The sequence below is a fragment of the Dama dama genome, chromosome 1, assembly GCF_033118175.1.
Source record: "Dama dama isolate Ldn47 chromosome 1, ASM3311817v1, whole genome shotgun sequence".
In the NCBI taxonomy this organism is placed as follows: domain Eukaryota; kingdom Metazoa; phylum Chordata; class Mammalia; order Artiodactyla; family Cervidae; genus Dama; species Dama dama.
Genome location: NC_083681.1, coordinates 39734000 through 39756506, shown reverse-complemented (window position 1 = coordinate 39756506; position 22507 = coordinate 39734000). Strand labels below are relative to the sequence as shown.

Genomic DNA, 22507 nt, shown 5'->3' with positions numbered 1-22507 from the left:
CCAGGCTAGAGTTTTCTCTTTTGAACAAGAAAGACAGCTCCAATCGGATGCTTGGAGGTCAGGACGAACGAAAAGAACGTAAGAACACTTGAATGGAAAAACCTTCTAGAAATACTAAGTATTTCTTCTTCGTTTGGACTTTGGCAAACCAGGATGTTTTGGGAAGGGTCTGGCACTCTATGTTCCTAAAACTGGTTTCCTAGATGGAGTTGGAGGTAGGGGAACGAGGAAATGTTGCTTTAGTCAGTATGCCCCGAGTGAAAAAGGGCAAGGAAGAGGAGTGAGAACCGTGGCCCAGAAGCAAGTCAGGAACCTAGAGAAGGACATCCCAGGCGACTGCAAAGAGTGCGGCGTCTGGACCCGCAGTGGCCAAGGCTAACGGGAGAGCAGGGGAAAGAGAGAGGACTGGCGAGGAAATCCAGGGAAAACGCGTCGATTGGTCCTCTCCTTGGGGCGTGTGCTTCTGTGCGCCAAGCGATTGGTGGCGGGAAAGTAGCAGGTAAACCGGCCCTCGCCGCCTCGCCATTGGTCAGCGGCCTCTCTTGCTGCCACACAACTGGCTATCAGGCGGCCGAGCCGCGCGCGGATTGGCCGGGGGCGGCCGCCGAGACCGTCTCTCTTCGGGCCCTAGGATTGGCTGGAGGGAAGAGGCAGGTATCCGGGCTCCGCGACTCCTCCATTGGTGGGCGGGGAAGGGGGGTTGGGCACAGCGATTGGTGGGCGGGGGGCCGGGCCTGGGCCGGCGGGGAGCGGATTGGTCGGAAAGTAGGTTAGTGGTGCGACATTTAGGGAAGGCAGAAAGTAGGTCAGGGACGGAGGTGCCTGTTTACCCGCGCCGGACTCACCGCCGCCGCCGCCGCGGGATCCGAGTGGGGGCGCGGGCGCGGGCGCTCCCGGCGAGCCACGGTGAGTGTCGGGCTGGCCGCAGCCAGCGGTGCGGCCGCGGGCACCCCGTCGGGGCCGTTAGCACCCTGGTAGGCTCAAAGCCCCCGCCGCCGCCCGGGGCGCAGCCCCGCCGCCGGGGAGCCCTGCCCGACGTGCCCGCTGCCGGCCTTAAAGGGCCCGTGCCCGCTCCCTGCCCCCACCCGGGCCGCGGGGAGGCTGCGCCCCTTAAAGGCGCCGCGCTCGTCCGCCCCCATCCTCCCTCGCGGGGGCTGGCGCTGCGGACTAGAACGGGCAGAGGTGCCGCAGGCACCCTTAAAGGGACCGGGAAAGAGTCCGCGGAAATACCCATCTCCCCTCCGCGGGCATCGCTACCTGAAGGGGGGGTGGAGTGGGGGTGGTGGTGGTGGTGGTGGCAGGAGCAGCCAGCTGCCTCTTAAAGGGACAGCTCCACCCTTTGGGATCAGTGACCCGGCTGAGGGCTAGTCCTAGGATGTATCCCCGGAAGGTTCAGGGACCCCCGAGGGGACCATCCTTGACGGCTGCACTCCAAGGGCGTTGGGCTAGAGATGCGGCTTCTGCCCTTCCTCCTCCTCCCTTCTACTTTCCTTTCGGGAGCCTGCAGGGGTGGGTGGGGGCGGGGAGGGCGTCTCTCTACCCCTTTGGCCCTTTCACGGGTGCTGGGGCTGCACCTGGGTATTCCCAGCTTGGGGATGCGGCCGACCCCAGCATGCGAACTTCGGTCCGGCCTGCGCCGTCTGGGTCCTGGGCAGCCCGAGGAAGATCCCCGTGGGTCTGGGAGCAGGTGCTCCACGACAGGGGGAATGTCACCCGGCGCCCAGGTGTGGGTCCGCCGGCCGCCCTGGAGTCCTGGAGACCCACGGAGGGCGCAGCGAGGCTGGCTTTAGCACCGGATTTGACAGATGTCACAGAAAAAGCTTCCCGCTCGAGATTGTCGGGCGTTGACAGCCTAGAGAGCTCTCGTTTGCTCGGAGGAATAAGTGGAAGAATAGAAATGAATGCTGACCTTGTGGGGCTCGAGTCAGTCACCCCGAGGGGTCGTGGGAGCCGGCTGCAGAGCCGAGGGCAGACGCGGGGAAAGGAAAGGTTGTACTGGCCAGAGGCGTCTGTTGTCAAGTTGGTGCTGGCCGGTGGAGTACCAGGCTGTGCCCCCTCAACTCACGTTTCTCAATCCCCTGTTCCCTCCTCTGCTTTGGCCCCTTCCGATCACCTAGCCTTGTTTTGTCTGTCTTCGCGGTAGTGGTCTCTTCTCCCTGCTTGCATAGCTACTCCTCGGCAAGGAATTATTAGCCAAGTTTTATCACTTAGCTTCCAGAAACAAGATTCAAAGAAGCATTTCTTGACTGTACGTGTATTTCCAGGATCTTCGTTTTAAAAAAAAAAAATCCATAAAAGCTGCCCATTAGCTGCATCTAGTTTCCCACAACACTTGCTTGTCATTTGTCCTTCTGACATCCGCTGCTGTTCCCTCTTTTAATCTATTTTTATGTGACAACTATTATTTTAATTCTTCTTATCCCATTGATATCAGGATCTGTCAATTTGGGTTGGTAGAGTTTTTAATTAATGTGCTGGTTGAATCATGAGCTTAAAATAATCTTTGCTGCTCCAGAGCAGTTTTGAATAATCTCATGCTCTCCGTGCTTGCAAGGCTTAAAAAAAGAAGAAAAAAAAAAATCACTGCTGTTAAATTCGATTTCCATATCAATGAAACTCCAAAATGTTTTCTTAATGCAAAGTTCAGTCTTTCACTCCATGATCTATTACTGAGTTCACTTTATTGCTCAGTCTTTAAAGCACTTTGTTGAACATATTTGGAAGGCTTTAAAATTTCCCGGGCAGGATTTGAAATTGACTGTATATCTAAAGCTGAATCTGTAGACATATTTTTTTGTTTTGATTGTAGATGTAGCTGGTGAATAATATAAATAGGTTAAAACTATAGTTAAATGTATACCTTGTTCTAACCCCTAAGGTTTAGAAAGAGGGAGAGAGAAAAGAGCAGGGGTGGTGGAAGAGTGCTAGCCTGAGAGTTAGAATCTCCTGGTTCCAGCCCGACTTGGGTTTTTATGGCTGTGCCACTTGGGGCAAGTCACAGAACCCTTCTGGGTTCTATTTGCCTCACATGGAAAGTAAGGCAGGAGAACGAGGTGATCTCAACAGTTCCTTCTGCTCTAAAGTTCTGTGCTTCTCTAAATATTTAATACGGCTGAATTCGGGTTGGTATTTACCTGCTGGAACCTCCAGAATATCTGAGCTGACGTCCTATTTTCATAGGAAACTTAAACAGATCAACAGATGGTGTTTTAAAGAATCCATTTCAAATGATTTATAAAATGATGACTATTCAGGAGTTTGTCAGCTATTTGCAGAAGAGCTTTGCCTACCAAAGAGAGGAAAAGGAAGTGGCCCTACTTTCAGATTTATCACTTCATACCAATGATCTATATGCCATTTATATATACTAAACAAGGGACAGGCACTGTAGAAAGACTCGTTAACAAAATGCATATGAATATGTAAAAGCTAAATGTTCAGTATCTCTCTTTGATATAAGGGCTGCCTTCCTTTTGTGGGCTTTCTTCTATTTGTGATTCTATCGTCGACTCCCATGGTGGTTGGAGAAAGTCAAATATTAAAGGAACATATTCTGCCCCAAATAATATTACAGTCACAGGCAGTGATTTTAGTTAACATCATGGTAGCAAATGAATGGAAGTAATTGTTTACTTCCTTTTTAAACCTTGAGGTTTAATTGAAAGCCTGGAAATGCAGGCATGTCATCCTTCTCCATAGTCTTTTCTCTCCTCATTGCCGCTTCATCATAACACTCAGACTTACTCCTAACATCCACCCTGGCTTTCCTTCTCCTCTCTCTAAACAAGACCTGCTCTGACTTAAGCTCCCTCAGCTTCTCTTCCTTTCTGCTCAAAATGTCTTGTCTCTTTCCCTCATCTCTCCTCCTCACCTCTTAGTTTGGAAAAAGCAAGTGAATTTCTTTCCTGTTCCCTCTTGGAGCCTCTGGGCAGGAGCCTGGTCTCGGGTAGCAGGACCTAGGACCTGGGTTGGGTGGTGTGTCCTTGGACAAGTACTGGACTCCTCTGACCGCAGGCTCTGCCTCGGTGGTGTAGTGAAGGTGCCTGCCTGTCGGAGTCCCTAGATCAGGGGAGCTGATATGTGTAAAATGCCTGGCACACAGGAAGCCCTCCCTCAGTCCCTTCCCAGCACTGCCAGGGTGCTGTCACTAGAATTTCCTTCGTGCTTCTTTCTCTCAGCCTCCTCACCAACCCGAGAAAAGCCCTTGTCTTGACTGATGAGGGAAGGATGGAAGAGGAAGAAACAGGCCTACTGTGGGCTGCTCTGCAGCAGGCAACTTTCACACATGTGCACTTCTGCTCCTGGGACCCTCTGTCTCTCTCTCCCCTCCCTGCCCAGCAGCCTCTCCCAGGGCTGTGAACATTGACCCCCTCCACTCTCTCATCTGCTCCATCCTTAGCTCCTGCCCTCTGGCTTCTTTCTCTACCGTCCTTATTTCTTCTCAAATATCTCCAAAAACTTTTAAGTCTTGAATTCCAGACACCCATTCTTGGTCCTCAGTTGTTTATCTTGGCTGTTTTGCAGCTTTTACCCGCTTGTCTTTTCTTCCTTCTTGAAATCCCCTTCTCCCTCAGCCTCTGGGTTTTCTTGGTTTTCTTCCTACACACCGTAAAGGTAGGTGTCTGTCCAGGTCTCTGCTCTTCACACTGGCTTTGTTGGCTTGGGTCCTGTCTCTTGTCCTGATGTGCCTCTCCTGCTTCAGCTGCTAGCAGGTCCATCGTGGATATTAACAACTGTTGCCAGCATCGGCGGCCTTGGCGTAACAGCTTACAAACACCTTGCAGACATGGTCTCATTCATCCTCAGGATAGCTGTACCCCTTCACCATCAGGCTGTCCTGAAAGGGACTTTGGTTGGGTGGCTAAAAATGCAGACTTTGGAGCCAGATTTTATATCCTTACTGGTTTTATGACTTGTGGTCAAGTTGCTTTGCTCTCTGTCTTGGTGTCCTCATCAATAAGAATGGAATTACTCTAGTCCTGGGGCTTCCCTGGTGGCTCAGATGGCAGAGTCTGCCTGCAGTGCTGGAGACCCAGGTTCAATCCCTGGGTCAGGAAGATCCCCTGGAGAAGGAAATGGTCACCCACTCCAGTATTCCTGTCTGGAAAATCCCATGGACAGAGGAGCCTGGCAGGTTACAGTCCATGGAGTCGCAAAAAGTCAGACACGCCTGAGAGACTTCACTTTCACTTTCTAGTCTTTACCTCAGGGTGCAGTATGGATTCAATGAGTTAAAGAATGAAAAATATATAAAGCGCTTCATGAATCATAGTAAGCATTCATGGATATTAGCTATCAGTTTTGCTGCTCCTTTTTCCCTTTCTATACCCAGCCTACCTGGCTGTGTGCTATAGGACTGTCTGCTCCCTAGACCAGCCCTTGGCCTATTCTGTGCCTCAACCTTCCCTCATCCAAATCCTACTCTTCTTTAAGCTCCAGCTCAAATGCTTAGTCCTCCTGGAGCTATTCTTCATTTTGTTTTTCTTCCTCTCTTGCTGGGCAGCCGTGTCACCCCAGCCCTTGATCTAGCTTGCACTAATTATTTTAGGTACTGCTGCATCCCTTATGCTGGGCTGTCTCTGGGAATATCTTACCTGCAGGTTGCAGGCCAATCACTTTTGGGGAGTTAGTCTTGGTTTCCCCTAAGTAGAGGCACAGAGAACTTCAGGACATGTTTGTCCAATCCCAGTGAATGATCTTGAGGAGGAGGAGGAGATGGGATGGGGTAGGCACTCAGGGAATATGCACAAGGAGGGAAGGAGGTACACCTGTGGAGAGGTGGGGTGTGAGATAAGGGAGTGAAACAGGGGCACGAGTGGACTGTGGCCATGAGTAATTAAGTCCAAGTGGAAGGAGGGATTGAGTTGGGGACCTACACTTGGGGAGGTGAAATTGGATAAGCTTTAGTCATCTTTGCTTCAGGAGAACGTGGAGTGCTGGCATATGATGGGAAATGATTTTTACATTAGTACATGCTGTCCTTTTAAGTAGGATAAACTCATGTTTATCCAGCCTGGTTAAAGAAGGGGATGGATGGTCTGTCTAATTTAATATTCTGGTTAATACTCTACCCATTAGATTTTGTACATATGCTAAGTAAAACATTTACAAGTGTTTATGTGTTCAACTGCTGTTTGAAATGTGTGACCTGGGCAAATTAGTTAGCTCCTTTGAGTCTGATTTACCTCATTTGCAAAATATAAATAATAATGATGATGGTAAAGGCAGCTAATGTTTATTGAACATTCTCTGAGTGCCAGCAGATATGTTAGTCACCTTATGTTTATTAACTTGTTCAATCCTCCTAATAATCCAATGAGGTAGGTAGAGCGATTATCCTTATTTTACAAGTGAGGTGGTTTTGTGAACTGCCCAGCTGGGATGGGGCCAAGCTGGATTTGTGGCAGGGGAAGGGGGAGGGACAGAGTCTGCTCTCTAACCACGGTGGTGGATGCCTGCTGGGAGGAACCTCTGGACTGGATCAGTGTCCAGCCAAGCAGGCCCTCAGTGATTGGTAACCGGTCTTATTATTGATGGGCTTTCTTGGTGGCTCAGATGGTAAAGAATCTGCTGGCAAGGTAGGAGACCTGGGTTTGATCCTTGGATCGGGAAGATCCCCTAGAGGAGAGCATGGCAACCCACTCCAGTATTCTTGCCTGGGAAATCCCATGGACAGAAGAGCCCAATAGGCTACAGTCGTGGGACTGTAAAGAGTCAAACATGACAGAGCAAGTAGCACTTTCACTTTTCACTTTCACTTCTTGTTGACAAACGTGGTGCGTGCCTCCTCTTAAACAGGACTGAAGTCCTCTGAGGGGGGGCACACGGGTGCACATTTGGATGTTACCCGAGGGGCACTTACAGGGGCTTGTGGGCATGCTCCTCATGTCCTCTTGTGCATTTCTGTGTCTCCTGCTTCCCTCCTGCCTTTCCGTGGCATTGCCCTGACATGAGCCTCATGTGGTTCAGTCAGCCCCTCCCCAGGCAGCTTATGAGAGATGAACAGAACTCATTACCCACCGCTCCATGATGTGGCCGTCACTGGGAGGAGAACTTTTGTAAAGTCTCTCACCTTCCCCTCCGCTCCCCAGCGCCTTACCCCAAAGACAGATGTCCACAGCCTTAATGTGTACGTATATATAGATAGATTTCTTTAATGCCAGTTGTTCCCCGAATGCATTTAGATAGTAAGGAAAATGTTGTTTTATGTCAAGAACCTGTTACATAAAAATGTGTTATATAATGTTCAAATATATACTGCACAGTGAAGTTAAATACTATTTTTTTCCCCCAAAGGATAAAAAGACAGTAAACACAGGCTTACTGAAGGTAATTAATCTCAGATGTGAAAGGCATGGAAAGACATGCCCTGCCCTTAGAGTTATCATTTTGAACCTCTGTTCCCCTCCTTGAATGCTCCAAGTATAGACAGGACATTTGGGAACTTGACCCAAATCTGCCATGGAATGCTACTGGGAAATACTCTGGAAGTTGTCTATTTTTTTTTTTAAACTGGGGGAGTGCTCCTTGCTCACTTACGTCTCTCTCATGTCTAAGCAGAGAGGAGGGGCTCTTTTTGTCCCCGTCCTGTTCAGACCATCAAGGTCATCCTCTAAGCAGTTTTCTGCTTCCTTCAGTTCCTCCCGCATGATGTAGCCAACTTTGCCTCCCAAGAGCAACCTTGCTGCTAGTGGCCTGTGGTTGACACCCCTGTTCCTGTTCTCCAGGCTCTGCAGAGTCTGATTGTGTTCCCCCCGACCAGCCCTGCGCCACCCCCCCCCCCCCCACCCACCTCCATTCCCACACCGAGCAGGGCGCTAGTTCAGTTCTGCTTGTCCCCACCTAGGCCACCCCATGCCCTACTCTCTCCTGCTGTCTTTCTTCTCTTTCTCTTGGATTCTCCCTTGACTAGAGATACCACAGTGAACAAAACAGAATCCTAGGGGGAGGAGACAGATCGTAAATACCTAAGCATGTTACCTCCTTGTAGTGATAGATGCTGGGTAAGCAACCACAGAGAGTAAAACAGCAGTGATGATGAAGGAGCTTGCTGTAGCTGGGTCTTTGGGTGATGTTAGAGCTCAGCTAAAGGAAGATATGGGTAAAGTATCTCAAGAAGAGGGAACAACCAGTGCCAAGGCCCTGAGATTAGCAGCTTGATTGTTTTTGAAGAAACTACAGGCCAGTGAAACTGGATGATGAGTCTGAGTACAGATGTTTTGTCTTCCTTCTAATCCTCAGCCCAGGCTTCCCTGGTGGTTCAGTGGTGAAGAATCGGCCTGCCAATGCAGGAGGTGCAGGTTCGATCCCTGGCTTGGAAAGATCCCCTGGAGAAGAAAATGGCAGCTCACTCCAGTATTTTTGCCTGGAGAATCCCATAGACAGAAGAGCCTGGTGGGCTACAACCCATGGGGTAGCAAAGAGCTGGACACGGCTTATCAAGTAAACAACCACCACAACAGTCCTTAGCCCAGTGCTAAAAGGCCCTGTAAATACTTGCATTCAAAATTGGAGCATTTGCCCTTGGTTATACATTGTATAGGAGAAGGCAATGGCACCCCACTCCAGTACTCTTGCCTGGAAAATCCCATGGACAGAGGAGCCTGGTGGGCTGCAGTCCATGGGGTTGCTGAGTCAGACACGACTGAGCATCTTCACTTTCACTTCTCACTTTCCTGCATTGGAGAAGGAAATGGCAACCCACTCCATTGTTCTTGCCTGGAGAATCCCAGGGACGGGGGGCCTTGTGGGCTGCCGTCTATGGGGTTGCACAGAATTAGACACGACTGAAGCGACTTAGCAGCAGCAGCAGCATACATTGTATAAATAGCAGTTGACCATATCCTGTTCAGAGGCTTTTAATAAAACATTACACTGCATGCATATAAACAAATTAAGAGTTTGAAGAGTTTTTCTCATAAATATACTCTTAGCATTTATCACTGTTACTGCTTTAATTACATCTAGTGCAGAGCTTCAGACTTCAGAACTCTGTTTTACATGCACAGCCATCTTAAAAACAGGTTTGGTTCCAAAAGTTCATTTGTAAGGCAGTTGATGGAAACTTGGGATAAATTTTTCTGTGGAAAAAAAATGAACTAAATGGTGGTTTAGTTCCCAGGCAAGCCCACAAAAGCCTTTTAATGCTGATTCTATAATAATTGAAACCATAATATTTAGTGGTAAAGCATTATCAGCGTTAATTAAGCCTTCCAAAGCCAGACCCCCATTTATATAGCATTAAAGGTCATTTACTCTTAGTGTTCATGGGACTCATTGAACTCAGTCACTTCTCCTACAATTTTTCTAGTCTGAAAAGCTCTATAAAAGGGATTTTTTTTTTTTTTTTTTTTTTTTTTTACTTTTGTGCCTTTAGGATTTCATTTCTTGTGTTATAAATGAGACAGTGGTGTGAAAAATGGGAAACTGTGGGCTGGAAGTTGGGAAAGACCTGGGTTCCAGTCTCGGCTCAACAACTGGCTTCCTGAGTAAAGTTGCCCTCAGTGAACTTTGATTTCTCAGGTCCTTCATGGCTATAAAATCCTGTTTTCTCAGTGTAACAGGGAGACATACATACACTGCATTGTTCACACCTGCCCTCCAATAGCAACCTCCAGTTTCTTATTGAAGAATCAGGTGGCATACAAAATAATGAGGAACTCAATAAATTCCCATGCGTAGTGCTCAACAGTTAATGCCTTCAGTATGAACCTTGACTTTGATCTGCTATCTCTCTTGACCAGTTGAAAGAAATTCTGTCCTAGAACTTTCAGTCCAGATAAGATTCCTGTGTTCCTGGTCAACTTATCTTCCCTTTAATTATGTAAATCGTTTTTTCTTTTTAACTCTTAGGGATAAAAATGGTGACTCTGGTTTGTTGCTTTTGAAATAGACTTACAAGTGCCCTTAGGGAATGGAATGAGTTTGCAGGAGAGAGCAGAGCTGAAGGAGTGTGGGATCAAAAACAATTTTAAATGTTAAATGCAAAGCTATTTTCAGTATCTTGCTGGAAGAAAAAAAAATTTTTTTCAAGGCTTTAGATGATAGAAGAGGTTTCTGCTCTGAAGGAGAAGAGCCTCAGGTTTTACCATGGTGAAAACTACCCAGTTCTTTACCTACCACCCCTCCCTTTCTCCTCTCCCACCTCTAAGTCTTGTTTTTGGCCTCAAGAGCAATATTTGCTATTTGAGAGGTTTGATATTTAAGCAAATGCTAGTCTCAGGGCTCAACTGGGACCTAGGGTATTAGAGGCTTAGAGTTCAGCTGTCTTAGGGTGCAGAGTGCTATATGATGAACTTCCCCAGTAGATTCTAGAATGAGGCGAGCCTCATTGTCAGTGACAGTGCACTTTGAGCACTGCCTCTGCTTGGTTACTTGTGAATGGTATGTTCCATTTTTTCCCTTTTCCCTTGCTTGAAGGCATAGCAAGAGGGGTTGATACAAGGAGTTGTTGCTCTGTGTATTTCACTTAGGAGCTAGAGGGTAGTGTTATACCCAGCCTTCCTCCTTGAATCCTGGAATACTGGCAGGAATTTTGTCTGTTTTGTTCTCTGCTGTATCTCAGCCTCTAAGAAAGTGTCTGCACAAGTAACCACTCGATAAATAGCTGCTGATTGAGTGCGTTCAGCTTGGGAAAACCTGAGCTTTCCCACCTTGTCTGATAGTATAGGCTCATGTGCTTGGTCTTGCGAGGTACTTTGAATTTTAGATTTCTCTTTCCTTTTGCTATCTGTATTTTTCCTATTCTTCAGGGTGACCAGATATCAGTATCTTTTATTGATGATCAGGACTTACCTGGCCGTGGTTGTCCCTGCCCTGCTGATGTTCATCTTTATGTTATCTTTAATTGGCTCCAAAGTACAGCAAATCAATAGCTGAGCCACATCAACTAAAGAAAACTTCCTGCATATTTCTTTGGGTGTAGTACTATGCATTTCTCTATTCAGTTGACAAATATCTGAAGGGCCATACACCAGGCACGATGCTAGACCCAGAGGAAGAACAGAAATACTTATGGCCAAGGAGCCTGCAGTTTTATCTGCATATAGAGGATAACCTAAGACCACATACAATGCCAGTAAAGTGGTCGAGATGATCTGTAATTGCTATAGGATTTCAGAGACTAGAGAGCTCTTTTTGAGTTGCTGTGGTAGGGAGGAAGCTTCGTGGAAGTGATCAAATCCAGACTTTTAAGGATGTGTAGAATTGAGATTCACAGAAAAGCGTAGCACAGGTGTTTCCAGGGAGTAGGTAGGTGGGAACATAGCATAATCAAAAGCATCGAGGTAGGGGTGACGAATTTGTATTCAGGGACACAGACTTGCGTGGAATGGAGGGTTTTTCATTTCAGACGATAATAATTACTTACATACCGAGAGTTCTTATGATGTCCTTTGTACTTCATATATATTATCTGATCTAATGCCTACAAAAGCCCATGAAGGAGATACTATTATTAGCATCATTTCAAAGATGAGGAAATTGAGGCACAGAGTCTAGTAACCGTCCTAAGGTCATATAGCTAAGAACCAGTGGATCCAGGATTAAAAACTAGGCCATGGAGACTCTTGACCAGTGGAAGCCGCTGTCTCCCACCGTCCTTCAGATGCAGGATTTGGGTTTGGTTGGGAGTTTTAGAATCACAAGCTGTAAGTGGACAAGACTCTAGTCTACTTCATTTTGTAGAAGAAGAAACTCAGCAGGCTTAAATGGCAAGTCACAGTTTACCTAGTGATGTAGAGAACCAGTGAGGTGGTTTCATTATGATTATGGTTTTTAGTGATGTGAAATCATTCTTCTTGGGTAGCGCTATGGTAAAAAACCCGCCTGCCAATGCAGGAGATATAAGAGACGTGGGTTCGATCCCTGGGTCAGGAAGATCCCCTGGAGGAGGAAACTGCAACCGACTCCAGTATTCTTGCCTGGAGAATACCACAGACAGAAGCACCTGGTGGGTTACAGTCCATAAGGTCACAAAGCATTGACATGACTGAAGCAGCTTACACATAAAACATTAGTCCAGTGTGAGTGTTCCGGCTGGGTTGGAGCAGAGGGACTGACTGCAGCAGAGACAGGATAGGAGGCTACTAGCTGAATCCAGACAGAGATTCAGCTGAGTGGAGCCAGAACTGGGAATTAATTGTCAATTATGTTAATCGGCATGGCTGTTTTCAGCCGCCCTTTAGAATTTAGAGTGCGGGGAACATCTGCCTGTGTGAGTGGCTTTCAAGTATGTGAATCTGTAGTGTACTGTGATCATGACACCTTGGTTAATGACTTCTCGAGAAGCAAAGCACCATTATGGAAGTCAGATGTTTAAAAACAAATACCCACATTTGCCAGGAAGGTTCCCTGATTAGAAATGGGATAACCTGCATTCTAGGCTGCTTCCAATACCTAAGCATCAGATTGTTGTTATTTAGTCACTATGTCATGTCCAACTCTTTTGCAATCTCATGGACTATAGCACTCCTGGCTCCTCTGTCCATGGGATTTCTCAGGCAAGAATACTGCAGAGAGTTGTCATTTCCTTCTCCAGGGGATCTTCCTGACCCAGGGATCAAACCTGCATCTCCTGCATTGGCAGGCGGGTTCTTTACCCCTGAGCCATCAGGGAAGCACTGGATAGCCTAAGCCAGAAACTTAATGTCTCTAGCTGTGGCTGATTCCCTATCTGTGGAACAGGTATAAATTTTTATCCAGCCCCTTACAGTGTGGTACTAATGCTGGAATAAGATAAGAACAAGAGTTTTGGAAGCTGTAAACTCGCTCCCTGGTTGTAGGGAGCAGAAGTTGTGGTTTTAATAGTGAAGGTATACTAGCCTTTCAGGCAGAGCCTGGAGGGCACAGAAGTTCTCCTGCCTCCAGGGTGTGTTTAGGGATGTGGCGCTGTCCACCAGATGGGTGCTGACTAGCCTCACTTTGCTGGGTAAGGCCATATTTTAAAGATAATGGTATATTTCACCCTCAGAGATAGGGGAACCAGCCTGGGCATGGATAGAAAAGTTAGACCAGACATGCTAGTTAATCTATACTCCTCTCTGCACACCACTCAGGTTAGTGATGGGCTGCTGTGAACTGAAAAAACCAGTGTCAGGATCCAGCCAGCTGGCCAGTTGGGCATTCTTAGATATTTCACCTGTCCTGGGGCAATAGGCAGAAATCCAGAAGAACCTTGATTACTTTGGATATTTAGTGGGTGAGCCAGCATGCTGCCCTTATAATACTTGGTTACAGAGCTTGTGGCAGAGTCTTGACATGAAGGATTGGAGATTTGCCGAATCTTAATTTTTGTTAGTATTGCATGATGTATTTATTATTCATAATAATAATTATAGCAGTACTTGACCTCTGAGTATTTACCATCTGCCGAGAACTACGCTTAGGGCTCACATGACTTTTCTCCTTTAGTGCTCACAATAGCCTTGTCACGTGGATTCCCACTGTCTAGTTAGGGAGACCGAGACCCAGTGCCTCCGATGGTCCAGTGAGTGGAAAAGCCAAGATTCAGACCCAGCACAGTCTCCCTCGTACCTGCTGCAATCTCCTTCCTCCCTTTTCCTGGGACCCTAAAATGCTTCCTGAATCTGGTTTTGAGGTTTCTGACAGCACAGTGTGTCTTTGGAAGGCATTTTGGGTTGATAGTGACTTTGGCTCACCACGGTTCTCCCTCCTTCACAGCCCATGGTTAGCATCTGGCAGCTCTTGCCAACTGCCCTGTGGCTCATGAGCAAAGGATGCCAAAGATGAATGTGCCAGATTGACTAACTGTTGCTGGCTAGTCCAAGTGGGGGTGGGGAGTGGTCTGGGGAAAGAGAAGAATGATGAAACAATTGCTCTGGGTCATTTTCTCAGAAAGTGACAGGGTGGTTGGTAGTCTGTTCCATTTTCATGTTGATGCTTGTCAAGATCTCCTTACAAAAGCCTATCTGGAAGTCATGGTCCTGATAACAATGCCATCCACCTCTCATGTGTGATTTACAAAGCAGTTTTTAGCTCTGTTGTCTTGTCTAGTCTTTACCACACCCTTATAAGGAGAGGTGTTAAAAAGTCTCATTTTGCATGCTAGAAATATGTAAAGAACTTAAACTACTGTCCAGGGTCCCGAAGCTAGTCAGTGGCAGAGTCAGGCTTAAACACCACTTTTCTGACAACTCCTACTCTCTTCCCAAGTTCCTCTTCACTTACTCTGTTGAAGACATTCTTAAATGTTCTGATTTACTATATTCGGAGGTCAGCAGGAATTATTAGGGTGAAGTATGTTGTGTTGCACACTACGCTGTTACTGAATCCAAATAAATAGACAATCATGTGATTGGTTGTTGTGTTTGGTTTAATTGATTTGCACCTACTTTCAGTGGTATGGAACACACATAGATCTTCTGTGGTGTAGTATCGGACCATCAGCTCTTCTAGCTTTACAAGTCCCAAGGCTTTAAGAGATGATAAAACATGGAGTTTATGTAATTTCTTTACAAAGTTGACCATCGAGTTCTTGGTTGGGAACACACGCTTTCATTATCACATTGTTTCCATGGAGAAATGAATCTTGATTCACATGATTTCAGCTCTCCATGCCTTTTCTAGGAATGGAGTGAGCTGCTTTAGGAGAGAGGACTGGTCGTGTTATCACTTAGAGTTCTCTCCCCTCCTGTTACTACAGGAGGCAGGCTTGTTTTTCTGGGCTCTCTCAATTTTCCTGTGACCTGAACATAAGTCATCTTTGAAGTAATTTCATTTTTGAAAGGTTTTCCATGAAATAAACCTGAATGCAATACTTAGCCACACAGTTTTGAACATCCCCTTTAAGATATTTCATCAGAGACACGGGGCTTTGCCAAGAGAATGCAGAACTGATTTCACTCAAGCTTTTTGTATTGATTGGGACACAGAGCACAGTCCTGTCTTAGGGGGATCCACAGACACATTGGCTGCATTTGGGTGGAAGCTGCCTTCTTTCTCATATACCAGTTTAGAGTAGACAGTGATCCAGTCCTACTGTCTTCAGTGTGTGCCTTCCACTTGGTGGCTGAAGGTGGAAGCCTTACTTTTTACCATCTCCAAGGGGAAGAGGATCAAGGAGTCATACATGCAGTCATCTTAAGGGCAAGACCTGGAAGCCACACATTCTTTTATCCCAGTGGCCAGAACTTAGTCATATGGCTACATTTACCTGCAAAGGATGCTGAGAAGGCTCTCAGGAGTACAGCAAAATCTACTTTTCAGGTGGGAAGGAGACTGAACAATGGAGGAGGCTAGCAGTGTGCTACACTTTGGGAAGGAGTGAGTGGGGTCTGCAGCTCTTACCAGGAAGGCTGGAAAGGTACCCGAGTCCAGAGTCAGAATCTAAGAAGACTCCCAAAAATCAGGATACACACAGCCATTTAGTGATCAGGGGAAAGCATTGCTTAGAAGCTGGGCAGCCAGGTAGAACCCAGGTGCTGGAGGAAATATGAGTAATTTAGAAGACTTCCGTTGACAGTAAGGAAATTCACCAGCAGAAAGAGCCCTGGATGAGGAGTCAGAAACCCTGGATTTGAGTCTGGCTCTTCCATGTCATAACCTGGGATAAAATAATCCAATGAATGTTCACTTTATCTGTCTAGAATATGGGAACAATGGTGGTGACCTTTCTGTCTCCCAGGCTTAGCATGAGGATGATGGATGCGGAAGTGCTCTGCAAACGGCAGCTCCATGGCAGTGGGCACAGCATCTGTGTTATTCACCTCTGTGTCCCTAACACCCAGCCCAGTGCCTGGCATGGACACATGTGTTCAATGAAGTGTGAACTATTACGAGAGGTAAAAAAAAAAAAATGCATTGTGCTAGAGAGCTCCTGAGTTTGGATGGTCTTCTTTGCTAGGTGGAACATTTCTTCTACTCTCCACTGGCCAAGACCTTGGACCTACATATAAAACCAGGTACCTCACCAGGATGCAGGCAGACAGTAGGACAGCTCCCAAACGGCTAGCATATGACACATCATATGTCCTTTGCAGGGCAATTTGTTTACTCCACAGGTTAGGTCACAGAATTCAGCAAAACTGGAGATAAGGCTTTCACTTGGATATCACGGTTCCGTGAATGTGAACTGATCATTTTTAAATGGTTTAGTTCACCTGCAGGCTGGAAGATAAAACCTTACCAACACCACTAAAACTTGATTTTTTGCTTCATAATAATAAGATCCAGCTATAAAATTCTTCTGTTGATTTGAAAAAATATGTGGCTTTAAAAAAAATATTTCTTGAAAATATGGTGTAGATAAGAGGATATAAAGATGAATTTAATGTTTCTATCTTATGGGCCATTTTTATCTTAACAATCGTGATTTTTTTTTTTCTTTTGGTAATAAGGAAATGGCTCAATGAAATAATCAGTTTTGCTTTTCTTTTTTAACTTCACAAATGAATAACTTTTATTCATGGTGTTATTTAATTTGTATATTCACTAAGGGTGAACTTCTTTCTTGGAACCCAATGAAGTATTTTTAATGAACTTTACTGGCAAAAGTCAGGAATTGAAATTGTATTCACAGTATGCCCTCAACTGTGTTAAAATTTCATTCATAGAAGGAGGGAAATACACCAGAGTGTTAACAGTGGCTCTCATCTTGTGGAATTAGAGGTAATTTTTATTCTTATCATCTTCTCTGCAGTTTCCTATTTTTCAACAATGAGCATGTATTACTTTTATAGTCATAAAGGGCCAGTTAAAAATTAGTCCCACAAATTAATACTCTCCAGCCAAATCAAATTAACGCAGACCTATCCAGCTTATTTTCTGACTGAGGCATTTAGGAACTTGTTATAAAGAGGATGTTTTCCTTCTGGAAATTAACGTACAAAGCTAAGTGTTCATAATGTGTCAGGCAAGATGTTCTGAGTAATGCTCTTCCTTGAATTAGCTGGGCTTTATTACAGTCACCTAAGGAGATGAATTTTGCAGGTTTCCCATTCGCTGCGTGACTGTTTGTTTTTTTTCCTGTCCTATACTCCCGCGTGCCTCAGGTACCTCTGGGGCTATTTCTCTGGAATTGAGCAACCCTGCCCTGTGTTCTCTCTGGACCCTTCCATTTCTAGTGTCCCCTCCATCTGCTCATGACTTTGTAGATTTGGCTGTGGCTTCTTTCCACCAACATTTTTAAAGAGTGATTGTTATCCTGTTCCCTGTAGCGGCTTCCCCTTTCTTCCTGTGGCTTAGGTGCGTGGTCTGAGCCGTGCTCCTAGAGTGCACTGGAGAGGACGAGTCGGGACTGCCAGGGCCGGGTGGGGGCCCTGAGCTGGCTGAGAGCTTTGGGGGAGGCACGAAGTGACCCATCCAGCACTTAGCCCACTCCTGGCAGGACAGGTTCAGCCACAGCTCTTCGAGATGAGTGCTTGGTGTTTGAAGCCAGGCAGTCCCCAAGCCGTGCATTCGTTTGCCATGGTCCTGCGGTGTGGCAGCCACTGCTCTAGATGCTGGCTGGGGGCACAGTGGCGAGCAAGGCAGACCTGGCCTCTGCTCCCTGAGGCTTTCATTCGGGTAGGAGCAACAGTTCACAGAGAAATAAGTGATAAAGATAATTACAGATTGTAAGAGGTGCCCCCATTTGTAGTAGAGCAGGAGGGTCCAGTGTTGGGATGCTTCCAAGGCCCGCCTCTTTCTACATCCTCAGTACTTACTGGTGCAGAAGGAGGAGATGACAGAGACCTCTGAGCTGCTTCTCCCATTCTGCCAGCCTGGGCCAGCCAGAGTCCACAGGTGGAGGAAGCAAAAGTTGAAGGCATGAACTAGGGGCTGGCTCTTTTGCCCCTCCCCTTGCCCATGTCTGGATTACCCAAGTGCATGTCCATCCTTTCTGAACAGTGATGAGCCAGTTTGCACTCAGGAGTCTAGATTTATGCATGCCCAAACTTTTGTCTAAAGACAAGCTTACATTTTCTCCATAATTTTCAACTTTGAATGAGGCCAGCTTCTCACTGTCCCTTCAGTGGGACATTGGGCTGTTACCATCAGGAAACTAGCTTCAATTAACTTCACTGGGCTTCCCCATCATCCAGCCACCCCCAGTCCTTTTGCTTATGGCCAAGTCTGACCTTTGCATGTTTGGAAGAATTCACTGAGCCCTTGTTGCCCTTTCTGAAACTCCTGATGACCAACTCTCACAGGATCTTTCCGCCTCACTACACGCTTAGTTTTAGACTTCCCAGAAATGCTTGGAGTTGGGCAAGTGAAAGCAGTTTTCCTGAACATCCTTGTTGAGTCGTCTTTTATATTTGATTTCTCTGTCAGGGTAGGACTCAGCCATCCGTCCTGCTCTTTGCATCCCCTCCTTTTGAAAACCAGGACACATAGGTCCCTCACCCCCATGGAGACTCAACCTCGTTCCTCTACAGACGTTAGGACTGCTTTTCTGACCCTACTTCTCCCATTTTCCTGCACAAAGAACAAAGCCTTTGAAGCTTTTCTCGTACCTGTTTGATGCAGTACAGAAAACCAGGAGGTTATCTGCCTTCTGAAGGGGTCTGGGGACTCACTTGGCTTCAGTGCACCCCCCACCCTCTCCCACCCACAGTGGTGCCTTTAACCAGAGAAGCAAGTCATTCATGCAGTGATCAGCTAACACTCCTACCAGGGCCTCCTTGGGAGGCTCTTTGTTGCTAAATTCAGTTTTCCTGGGTGGGTGGGTGGGGGAGAGCTTGTTACTATTCTCATTCTTTTGGTGTTGTTACCATTCCTTTAAAAATAGATCTACATACATGCATGTGTGTATGTTTATATATCTCCTTCTACTCATCACAAAGGGCTTTGCAGTGAGTTAAGCCTCAGGAGGCCTGGCTGGCTCACATTATGTAAAGTTTTGTTTAAGCCTTAGCTTCATAGTTTTCCCTAGTTTCTGAGAGAACGTTGGATCCACTGTATTAGGGCTCCAGAAAAGAATGCAGTCATTGGCTCCACCCCTTGAGTTCACAGTCTCCAGGAGGAAAGCCTTTCACTGCCTGCCTAGCGCCTGTGGTTCTGTCCTGCTTACACAGCTCTTAGACATCATCCACACGAAGAATGTTGTCCAGAGCGCTGGGGACTCAGGGACAAGGCACCTCTTACAGTCTTTCCAGCCTGGGCATATCTGCAGACCTCCTTCTCCTTGGCCACAGCGTGGTAAAGTGCCTCCAGTTTGCTCTGAAGTGAGCAATTTTATTTTAAAAAGTTGAATCTCAAAAAAAAAAAAAAAAAGTTGAATCTCAAAGCTGCCCCCAGGTGGTCTGAATGGCTGCCCTCTCCTCCTGCATTTTGGCAGGTTAATAGGGTCTCACTGGCCACACCTGCTGAGGAGGGAGGAGGAAGGGGTCCTGCCCCTTCCAGGGCCAGGCCTGGATGAGGCTACAGGGATGAGGGAGTCATCCCTTCACTCGACATCAGCTGAGGGTCTGCTAGTCACCTGGCTCAATGCGAAGCCGCAGGCGTGCTGAGAGCAAGAAACTAGTATCTGATCTGTGTTGTTCAAGGACTCTTCTGGTTGCCTGTAGACTGAGGTAGGGATGACTGGCATGGGGAGGAAGATGAGCTGAGAGGTGGCAGTTCTGGTCTGGGCAGCGGCGCTGGTTTGGACACACACTGGAGGCAGCCGTGTGGGAGTGGCCAGGGCACAGACGGGCCTCAGCGGCTGCCCTGGCTATTTGCCGCCGTGCGCCAGCCCTGCCTCAACCCTCCCAGGACCATGAGCCTGTCCTTCCCCAGTTATGCCAGCCCTGCCAGTATCCTGTCCCATGGCTGATGCTGTTCACTCCCCCTGGAATGTTTTCATCTCCCGCTTTCCCACTCCTGGCATCTGCCACTGCCGAGGCCAGAACCTTGGGCTAGTGACCAGATCTCTGGAGCCTGATCTCTTTATCTGTGAGAGTGAGCATTGCACTGGCCTCACGGGATTGTGAGGATGTGAGATATATAGTTGAGTGTGATTATTACAAGTAGCCTCCCGAGCAGTCTCCTGCTTCCAGCCTGTCTCCTGACTGTACTCTCAGCCCATGATCCCATGAAGAGGAGGTCAGCTCAGGTCATGCCTCAGGCTCAGAACTCTCTTGACAGCCACTTCCTGTCTCACTCAGAGGAAAAGCCTTCTCTTGGCCCATAGGGCTTCCTGGTACTTCTCTGACCTCGTCTCCCACCCCAGGGCCTGGTGAGGATTTGAGCAGACTGGGTTCTGCATGGCGCACCGTGGTGCATGTGAGCTGCACCTTCTTGAGTTGTGCAGTGCACAACAGGTACAGCTGTCCGCCCCGACCTTGCCTGCCCCCTCTCGCTTCTCTCCAGCCAGGCTGGAGCCCTTGCTGTTCTTCAGACACACCAAATGTGCTTCCTGTCCAAGTTCTTGCCAGTGAGCGCCCCTGTGGCCCGAATGCTCTTCCCCCGATACCGCTATGGCTGTTCATTCAGCTTCTCCAGGTCTTTTCTCTAATGTCACCCTGTGTAAAGTTGTACCACCCAGCCCACTGCCCCACCCCCATGTTTCCCTTCTCCCTTTTTTGCTTTATTTTTCCTCTTAGCTCTTATCACCATCTAACATATAATACATTTTACTTATCTGGTTTATTGTCTGTCTTTTTTCAACAGGATCTAGGTTCTGAGGGCCGCAATTTGTGTTTATTTTGTATTTATCTGGTGTGCCTAAATTAGAGCCTGACAGGTAGTCCGGTCCTTAATGAATGAGTGGATAAGTTTGCGACAGATCAGTGGAAGTGTCTGGCGCAGTGCTCAGCTTACAGTCAGCACCCAGTACGTGGGGAAGGCTGTTGTGTTTCTGGTTGATTACCCCTCAGGGATCAGCTCAGTTCGGCTTTCTCTGAGCCCTTCCCCACACCTTTCTCCGCTGAACTGAATTGTTGCTGCCTCTCTTCCTTGCTCTTCTTCCCTCTGTCCCTTCCCTCTCTGGCTGGCTTTTGTCATGCTGCATTAGTGAGGCTTACCTCACTCCTTGCCTTGTTTGATTTTGAATTCCTGCAACAACCGGTGTGTCTGAATTTGTGTCTTTGTGCCCTTTGCCTGCCATTTGGCCCAGAATAGGAGCCCAGGAAGTGCTTACTGCAAGTGGGATGCTCTTGAATATGCCAGGATCCTTACCAGGTGTCCTGGCTCCAGCATCACTGCCTAACGTTTGCATCCGTTCCCAAGGCGGGGAGGGGTCAAGGGAGAGTTTGACAACTGCTGAAGTGACAGACTCTCTGATAGTGTGTTTCAAGTGGATTTGGGGAGAGAAGGCCCTCCTAGGCATAGCCCTTTGGACGACGGTGTCAGGATGAGCTGCTTGTTCCATATTTGAGAGCCTGGCTCTTTGGCTACTTAGACCCCAAAGGGTTGGGTTCTTTCAGTGGAGATTAGTGTGTTTGGAAGAAAAAAATGAGAGAAAGCTTGAGCTGGTGCTTAGGGGCATTGGAGTGGTGAGGAGAGTATGCCTTCTGGAGGTGGCATAAGGAACAAGCCCCTGCTTAACCTGGGCAGGGGGGTGGGTGCCTTAGGAGGCCTGGTCAGGTAGGTGGTTTGGGCTCCACGAGGGAGACCTTACATGCCAGGCAGGGAGTTTGGTCTCTTGTATTGGCAGGAGATGTTCAGATTGGGGATTCTGGTGGAGGTAGGGGTAGGAGTCAAGGGGGATGGGAGCTGTGGGGAGGAGCTCTGGAGTCTTTTTCTCGTGTCCAGAGATGGTCCTGTGGGACCCACAGGTGGCACAGCAGTGCTGGAGGTCACGGCTTCAGGGACCAGCAGTGACACCCACAGGGCAGTGAGCTTCAGCGGAACCGACAAAGCATAGGAGGCTGAGGGCTTAGAGGCAGGGGGTTGGCATGGGTTGGGGTACAGGAGGGGGCAAACTAAGAAAATCTCAAATAACAGGGCCAGAGGGGCTGGTTGTAGGAAGATGAGAAGCCGGCGCACAGGGCAGGGGCCTGCTAAGGAGTAGAGAATGGAAGATGGGAAAGGCGCCCCAAAGCCAAGGTCACTTCAGGAATTCCATCCCAAAGCAGGCAAGGGGAATGCGAACCTTTCCATTGCAGAATGAATCAATCCCTGCATGAGAGAACAACTCCCAAACCCCTGAAGCCTTGGCCTTTGCACAGTGTGGCCCTGGGGGCCTTCATGTCCCTCTTTCAGGGCTGTTGTTGGTTGGTGTCCTGGGGTCTTCCTGCCCTGCTCCTCTTGGCTCACCTGGTCATAACCCGCTGCTTCTCTGTCATCGTGCAGGGCCAGTTGTCTGACTTGTCAGTTGTCTGGCACCAAGTTGCTCTGCGGAAGAGCTGTAAACCCAGAGACAGGCAGGCTTAGATTCAAGTGTCAGCTCAGCCCCTAACTCTCTGTGTGGCCTTGGCTAAGATACTTATTCTCAGGGGGCTCAATTTCTTTATCTGCCAGGCTATCAGCAAACAAGCTAAATCCCTGGGTTCTAGGCTACAGCCCCTTAAATCCCTCCTGCCTTGGGGCAGGATTAGCCTCAGAGGATTGGGAAGGGCTGAGCCTTCTGGTGGGAGCCCCGTGG

General features: G+C 47.7%; 1 protein-coding gene across 5 annotated transcripts in view; it reads left to right on the top strand.

Moving 5' to 3' along the window:
- Positions 1–757: 757 nt before the first annotated feature.
- Positions 758–22507, top strand: part of BMAL1 (basic helix-loop-helix ARNT like 1) — a 107382-nt gene continuing 85632 nt past the window's right edge. For 4 of the 5 annotated variants that reach the window (XM_061147356.1, XM_061147375.1, XM_061147360.1 and 1 more), the window contains exon 1: positions 758–906. The gene's annotated coding sequence lies outside the window, so the exon portion shown is untranslated. The remainder of the gene's footprint in view (positions 907–22507) is intronic. The other variant, XM_061147368.1, reaches the window with a different exon arrangement.